This window comes from Penaeus japonicus, unplaced genomic scaffold (genome assembly GCF_977035675.1).
Source record: "Penaeus japonicus unplaced genomic scaffold, GWHDUDI00000001_assembly GWHDUDI00000025, whole genome shotgun sequence".
In the NCBI taxonomy this organism is placed as follows: Eukaryota; Metazoa; Arthropoda; class Malacostraca; order Decapoda; family Penaeidae; genus Penaeus; species Penaeus japonicus.
In genome coordinates, this window is record NW_028234427.1 from 39,209,878 (window position 1) to 39,216,388 (window position 6,511).

Sequence of the window (6,511 nt, forward strand, 5' to 3'; positions counted from 1 at the left end):
CTCTCCTCTCTCTTCTCTCAGTCTCTCTCTCTCCTCCTCTCTCTCTCTCTCCCTCTCTCTCTCTCTTCTCTCTCTTCTCTCTTCTCTTTCGCACTCTTTATCAACACTATTTTTGCTAACGAAACTAGTTGATTGGTATTGAACGATATAGCGGCATTGGTAATCAATTCATTATATGGTGGGGCACGGTGAGTTGTTTTGTTGTTTGATAAAGTTGATATATACAATGTTATTGAAGAATATGACATTGATATTGCGAACTAAGCATCTGGGCTTGGGGTTTGATTCTCTCTCTCTCTCTCCTTCTTCTCTTCCCTCTCTCTCTTTTTTAGCCTGTATTCTCTCTCTCAAGAGCTTTTTAACAAATACTCAACTCTTTTTCGTTGGCGTACCAGAGGGCGTACAGATTGCTTTGTGTTTAGTTCGTATACAGATTTGATCATTTAAGTATAGTTTCGTTTGCTTAATTATGCTACTGTTCAAAATCGTTTTTTACTTTTACCGCCTTTCTTTTCTTTCTCTCCTCATCGTTACCCACCTCCCTCTTGTTTCTTCATTATTTTTCTGTTCTTTCTATTATCATATTCCTCTCATTCTTCTTATTCTACTTCTTCTCTACTTCTTTTCTTTCTTCGCTTCATCTCTCCTCCTCCTCCTCCTCCCCTCCCTCCACCCCTCCTCCTCCTCCTCCACCTCTTTCTCTCTCTTCGCTGTTATTTTCCTCTATGTATTTTCTCCCGTGCTTATTCTTTTCACTTCTTTTCTATTATATTTTTCCTTTTAGCATTTTCACCCTTCTTATTCTTTCTCATCATATCATTCTCTTCTTTTCTTCCTTCTCTTCTCCTTATTCTGTTCTGTTCTAATTTTCCTCTATGCATTTCCCCCCATTCTTCTTCTCGTCACTTCTCTTGCCTCCTTTTCCTGCTTTCCTCTCTCAGCCTGTCCCTCATCCATCCATTCCATCCATTCAAGTGTTAGTCTGATATATATTCTACTTCGAAATTAACTTTTCTACCGAACCCTATATGAAAAGAGAAAACCCGACCGGCTTATTTTTTTCTAACCGTTACCCTATTTGATCCCCACGGCTTTCCTTCAGATGGTCTCGACACTCTCGGGTGGCACTATTCCTCTCTCTCCGTGATCGCGCTGGTATTTTCTGCATATCTATACAAGTCAATCGATAAACACCTAAATGAAATACTATGCACTTTTCTTTTCCCCTTTGCAGCAGCTTTTTTGGGATGAAAAGAATCCGCTGGGAATGTTTCTCTTTTTTACTGCAGATCATCACCCTGTAGTTACAGAGTAGACCGTCCCTTGCGGAAGTGAGGCATAAGAAAGGCTGGTTGTAGCCTATGTGTGAATTGCTTCTGGAGATGTATGCTCTAATGTATGTGTGTGTGTGTTTGTGTTTGTGTTTGTTGCAAGGTGTTTTTCGGCGCTTCTTTCTAAGAAGCAGTGAATTGGTGAAAAGGACTTACAGTGTGATTCTGCAGATACTTTTTAGTCATGATGTGATTGGTGGCAAGGCAATGAATTTGGCATGAAGAAGAATAGAGTAGAGGGGTAAGATATGTGCACGTAGAGAATTGGCTGAAGAAGGGTTTAGATGTCAATGGTCATACCACGTTGAAAGCCCCGCTTCTCGTCCGACCAGCGAAGTTTAAGCAGCGTTGGGTCCCTGGTCAAGTACTTCGATGGGTGACCGCCTGGAACACCAGATGCTGTTGGCATTTCTACATATGCAAGCTACAAATGTTATGAATGCACTGGTTTTCCATTGCAGGCAGCGGAATTCAAACGAATCCCCTGCGCCTCAATTCCGCAATCAATGCATCGGCAAATAGACTTACTTACCTTGGCCCGTGCGGCGGGAGAAGAAAAGAGACAGAATAACGGATTTGGAGCTTTCTTAGCGGTGACGCCAAGTAAATACATCATTCGTGCTTCCCAAACATTGAGCTAGATTTGCAATAAGCTCTGAAAGTGATGCTTGGGGATATATAGGTAAAAAACGGTGACAATGGCGATAGCAATGCTGAAATATTAAGGATGACAATGAAATGAGGACGTTGTAGCAGAGTTGTCTGGCACTTTTCTGTTCCTCCGATCATCCTTATCCTGAACTGTTGTTATCTGGTGTCGCCGGATGGTGGATGTATCCCCACGTCTGATGTAATGTGTTATTAGTTCAGCAACAAGCCTGCATTCTTTAGAGAGTTTCCACAGGCGAGGAAATTGGTGAAGGCTCGAGGGGCTACATTCTACATGAGCCCCAGTTGGTTTTTCCCCTCCAGTTGACTGATGCATGTATTATTGCAGATAATGTCACTGTGTGATTATATGCACTGCAATGAATTTGCATAAGAGAGGAGAGGTAAAGGGGGTAAATAGGTGCAACGTAGAGGGAGAATTGGGCAGAAGAAGGTGTTTAAGATGCCAACGTCATACCATCGTTGAAAGCACCGCTTCTCGTCCGATCAGCGAAGTTTACGATGCACGTTGGTCTGTTCATACTGGATGGGTGACCCGCCTGGGAACACCAGATGCCTGTGCATTTGTGTTACCTAGACTGCTCCATGTGTATTCCCCAGTTAGTTTAGTTTTGTTTCTGAAATGATATACTGAAAAAGAAAGATTAACAACTAACATCAACGCTTTAATCGTGAAATTTTTTTTTGACGAATATTTTTTCATTCTTCTCATTCTCTCTCTCTCTCTCTATCTATCAATCTATCTATCTATCTACTATCTATCTATATATATATATATATATAGCTATTTATATAAATATAATAATATTATGCATATATATATATAGATATAGATATAGATTAAAATATAGATATAGATATAGATTATAGAGATTAAATATATATATAGATTATAAATTTAGATAAATAGATATTTAGTAAATGTTTAATATTCTTATATATATATAAATATATAATATATATATATATATATAATAAAAATATATATATATAATAAAATATCTCATATTTATATATATATATATATAATATATATATACAACCATCCTCATACACATACACATACACATACACATACACATACATAACACATACACATACACATACACATACACACACAGAAGCACACGAAGTTACAGATTCTATAAAAGAGGTCCCCAGAGGGCATATAAAGTCACAGAATTGCATTGCAGAACGTGTTAAGGTCATACGTGTTTACTTGCCCCCTGATCCCTGTTCCCTCCCTTGCCTCGTCATCACTAGCGCGATTTTTGCTCTCCTTTGATAATATAAATTTTATATGTATACATACAACATACATACGTACATAAATATATAATATATAGATAGATAGAAATGATATGTAGATATATATAATATATAAAACTAAATGTAGTATATATATAACTACTATATATAAATATATATATTATATATATATATATACATATATATTATGTATGTGTGCGTGGTGTTGTTCAGCAAAGTAAAGACAAAGACGCGCGATGTATTTTAACAGTATGTGTGAGTACGATTTCTGATGTATGTGATATCATTATTCCATTTGTAATCGCATCATTAATATTACGTGTGCATGGAAAATACATCCAACACTCCGAATTTTAGTGTGCAAGACCCTCAATTCCCCCATATCTTGTCTGTGTTGTAAACTTTTCACCTCGCTCTCGCTCCTCGCTCTCCCTCTCGCTCTCCTCCCTCTCTCCATCTTTCACCTCCTTTCCTTCCTCCCTCTCCTCCCCGTCCTCCCTCCCTCCCTCCCTCCGTGTCCTCACTCACTCCTCCTCTCTCTCTCTCTCTCTCTCTCGTCTCTCTCCACTCTCTCTCTCTCTCTCTCTCTCTCTCTCTCTTCTCCATCTCTCCTCTCACTCTCTCTTCTCCTCTTTCTCTCGATTTCTCTCTCTCTTTTCCACACACACGACCACACACTCTTTGTATCCATCTGTCTTCTCTCTATCTATCTCTTTCCCTTCTCCCCCATTCCCCTCTCCTCAAACTTTCTCTTCTCCCCTCCTCTACTCTCTTCTCTTCCTTTCTCTTCCTTTGCGTGTTTGCCTGGTCCATTCGCTTATCTCTCGCTACCGCACTCTCCCCCTCCCACTCCTCCTCCTTGCCCCTGGAAGTTCGCCCTCATTCCTCCATAGTGGGTCCCTCACCACTTGCCAGTTTGCAGTACCATCTCTCGCCGTCTCCGGATGCTTCCTCACTGCGGTGAATCAGATTTTTCCCGAAAGAAATTACTATTCGCCTCCGGTCTACTTTATGCTTGGATCATACGATTCAATTCTACATCTCTCCTGAAAGGAACTACATGTATGTTTTTTTGGTACTCTTATAGTCGGCCCCCGTATTTCATTTTCATTTGATTGTTTTCATAACTTTGATATTACACTGTGTATCAATGAATTATCGTACAAGTAATTGTCTCTGGCCCCTTTACTTCAATTTTGTTTAATGTGTCTACACTATTTATAGCAATTTTACGCTTCCACTGTGCCACTTCTCTTTTTTAATTTCATTTACTTTTATCTGTTAATTTTTATGGTCTTTTTCCCCTCCCCCTCCATTTCTTTTTCTCCTCCGCCATTTTTTCCTTCTCGTTTGTCTGTCTGTCTGTCTTTTCCTCTCCTCTCTCTCGCTCGTCCATCTCTCCTCTCTCCACTTCTCCTTCTCTCTCCCTCTCCTCTCTCTTCTCTCTCTCCCTCTCATCCCTCTCTCCCCATCTCTCCCTCTCTCCCCTCTCTCCTCTCTCCCCTCTCTCCCTCTCCTATCTCTCTCTCGCGCCGTTTTTCCATCACTTTCCCTCTTTTTTATATATCATTCCCTTTTTGGGCCCATGTTTTTCTGTTTCGTCTTTTTTCGTGAGGGAAATGCACATGGAAACAGATTTTCCCTCCCGATAGAAATTACTATTCGCCTCCTGTCAACTTCAGTGCTTTCATACAATTCTTTTCTACAACTCTAATGTGAGTCATATAGGTTCTTGTACACATATTGTTTCTGCCCCCCCGTATTTTCATTTTCATTGTTTTTCATTAACTGGTTGATAATTACGCTAGTGTTGATCAATGGATTGCCGTAGCATGAAACTGTTTCATGCCCCCTTTATCTTGAATTTTGTTTATGTGTCTACGCTAATTATACATTTCTACGCTCACCAAATGTCTTGCTACCCCTCTTCTTCTCCTTTTTTTCTGTTTCATTACTTGATCTTTATTTCATGGTTCTTTTTTCCCTCTCTCTATTTCTCTCTTTCGCCTCCGCCATTCTTCCTTCTCTGTCTGTCTGTTCTTTTTCCCCTCGCTTCTCTCTCTTTCGCTCTTTTTCTCTCTCTCCCCTCCTCTCTCTCTCTCTTTCTCTCTCTCCTTTCTCTCGCTCTCTCCTCCCACCCTCCTCCCTCCCTCCCTCCCTCCCCCCTCCCTCCCTCCCTCCCATCCATCCCTCCCTCCCTCACTCCGTATAAAGAAATATATAGATATATATATATACTATATAATATATATATATATATATATATATATATAATATACAAATCGGTGGTTTTGTTCCTGCCGTTTGCTCCCTATTTGGTGTCATTGTTTTTCTCTAATGCTCTCGTCGCTGTGTTTTAGAGGGTGTGGCTATGGATATTTTATATTTCCTGATGTAATTCATGTGTTAAATCATTTGAGAGGTTGCTGTTTCCCCATTCCCCTCTATTTCCAAATCTTTGTGTATTTCTTTTTCTCTTGCAGTCATACCGGGCTATAGAGAACATCAGAATCCTATAAAGTGAACACAGAACCTTGCAAAAATTAGAAAAAAGTGTTAAATTGTTTGGGGCCGGTGCGATTGAAATAAAAAAAAATTACAGTCAGAATCTATAAGAGTGAACACGTACTGTGCGAAAATTAGAAAAAAGTGTTAAATTGGTGCGTGCGATTGAAATAACAAAAAAAAAAAGAAAATTACAGTCAGAATCTATAAGAGTGAAAACAGTACAGGTGCCGAAAATTCTAAAAAAAGTATCATTGTGCTTAAAAAAAGAAAAAGAAAAAAGAAAAATTACTGTTTGTTTGCGTTCGAACTCTGAACTGATAATCCATCTTTATTACATAAAGCAATCCCGATCTTCAAGCAATTTCACCTCGCAAGGCAGGCCCTCTGTTCGATAGGTGATACACATCCATTTTACTGTATTTATTTTAATATTGAGAGAAAGTGAATTTACAGCATGGATGGTATGTAATTTCATTCGCCTTCTCTGTGTCGTTTGTCAACTCACGTTCGATAATTCTGTTCTGTATGTAGTATTTTCCGCAATGCATTTCTCCTTCCGTCCCACATATTAACTCTTATTCTTTTCCCTCCTCTTCTTCCTTCAGCCTCCTCCTCCTCCCCTCCACCTCTTTTTCTTCCCTGTTATTCTCTTCTCTTCTATTATTCCCTCCCTAAGTATTTTCTCCCTTTCGTATTCTCTTCTTCTTCGCTTCTTTCTATTGAATTTTTTTCTT

At 39.4% G+C, this 6,511-nt stretch overlaps 1 pseudogene; it reads left to right on the forward strand.

Moving 5' to 3' along the window:
* The first annotated feature begins 1,617 nt into the window (after nucleotides 1–1,617).
* Nucleotides 1,618–1,739, forward strand: LOC147469006 (5S ribosomal RNA; annotated as a pseudogene).
* Nucleotides 1,740–6,511: the final 4,772 nt, after the last annotated feature.